At 29.0% G+C, this 1,786-nt stretch overlaps 1 long non-coding RNA gene across 1 annotated transcript; it reads left to right on the forward strand.

Moving 5' to 3' along the window:
- On the forward strand, positions 1–412 carry LOC110270674. The gene is made up of 2 exons (XR_002360316.1): positions 1–240; positions 345–412. It is a non-coding gene; the product is annotated as an uncharacterized LOC110270674 (long non-coding RNA).

Genomic DNA, 1,786 nt, shown 5'->3' on the forward strand with positions numbered 1-1,786 from the left:
TATCATAAAATTACCAGTTAACACATACATGTACTTTCATTTGTGTGCATTTTCTCTGATACTTTTTTCAATTTGCTCTGACAAGATGTTCATGCTAGCAAACTTCTTATAATGCTTATTTAATGATAATTTTGTTCACAGTTAGAACTGGTTTGGAGGGACTAGAAGTTACTGTAGCTCAGAAAGTTTGGTATTGTACAATCTTTTTCTGCTTTTCGAAGATGGGATGATACTGAGAAGGTATAGATTTTTTTTATAGTCTTTTTGGGACCTCACTACAATCTTGTTTTGTAAACCAGCATATGGGTATTGGAATGAATCTAATTAATTTATGTTTTTTTCAGAGGTCATTAGCACATCGTATATGGATCTTGCTACAACGCATAGAAGGAATTTACAGAGCTACTTCATTTGGAAACTTGTTAATTTTTCTTTGTACTGGGAACCCGAATATGAGTCGCGCAGTTAGCTTTGAGTATATGAACCGACAATTAATTTGGAATGAATTTTCGATACCATTTCTTGTCTCTTAATTTTTTTCTCCATTTTTGGTTGGATATTGCATGTTAAATCATAAGTGTGATTTTTTCTTTTGATTTCTATTTGAGAATTGAGACAAATTAATGTGAAAGATGTGGATTGCTTGCTGATTGGACCATATTAAATCAATCAAAGGGGTGCCGTTTTCTACTTTTCAATTTTTCATATGATATAACTCTGCTTTCTTAAGAATATTAGAAAGTTTTCACAAGTTAAATGTCTAGTTTTTGTTCAGTTTTTTAGGTGCCACGTGAAAACTGAGTTGAAGATTTTGAACAGATCCTTCTTTTATTTATTTTTTTGAGTTACTTTATAATTTTGTCAAGAAATTGTTGAAATGTTTTTCTTTTGTGCTACAAATTGTAACTTAGAAAAATAAGTAGTAGAAAAGAACAATAGTTTTTAAATATTCTGTTGTTCGTATGTGGATAAGCGATTCTATAATATTTTTTTAAGAAATAATACTTTTTATTAAGACTTATGTTATTTATCTTTGCATGTTAAATTTATTTTATTCAAAATTTGAGATGTAAAATTTATGTTAGAATTTTTTGTTGTTAAAATTATTATTTGAAATTGGATCAGATTGTTTTAAAAAAAATGAAAATTTAAGTTTATTAGCAAAATTACTGTGGGTTAAATTCGCCGGTAGTTATTAATTTAATTATTAGTAAATAATAGATTGATATCGGATTTATCCCCTATTTTAATTATTTGTAAATAATATATTACCGTTGGATTTATTGGCAAAATTTTTCAACGGTAATTAGCGGCGAACGAAAAAATTTGTCGGTAAATAATTACCGGTGAGGTTTATATCGACGATAAATTCGCTAGTAAAATCCGATGATATCCAACGAATTTCTTGTAGTGATGACACGTGAACGAATACTATTGTGACACATGGCACAAAGTGATACATGTCAAAATCATCCACGTCAACATGCTACGTATCACGTATCACTGGTCAATATATCATTATACCATTACATGTGTCCAAATCATGGAGTAATACGTGTCACTAACAGTCCACATCATCAAGCTATGCCATCACACCGTTAACAAAAAATGGATCAAGGACTAATATAATGTATTTTTGTCAATCTCAGAAACATAATTGATACAATCGAAATCTTAAAAACAATTTTAATGAACAATAATACCGATCAAAGACTATTTTAAGATTTAACTCGATAAAAATTTTATGTTGACTCTTAATAACAAAAGCAAGCTTAAGTTGACTACT

The sequence above is a fragment of the Arachis ipaensis genome, chromosome B04, assembly GCF_000816755.2.
Source record: "Arachis ipaensis cultivar K30076 chromosome B04, Araip1.1, whole genome shotgun sequence".
Lineage (NCBI taxonomy): Eukaryota > Viridiplantae > Streptophyta > Magnoliopsida > Fabales > Fabaceae > Arachis > Arachis ipaensis.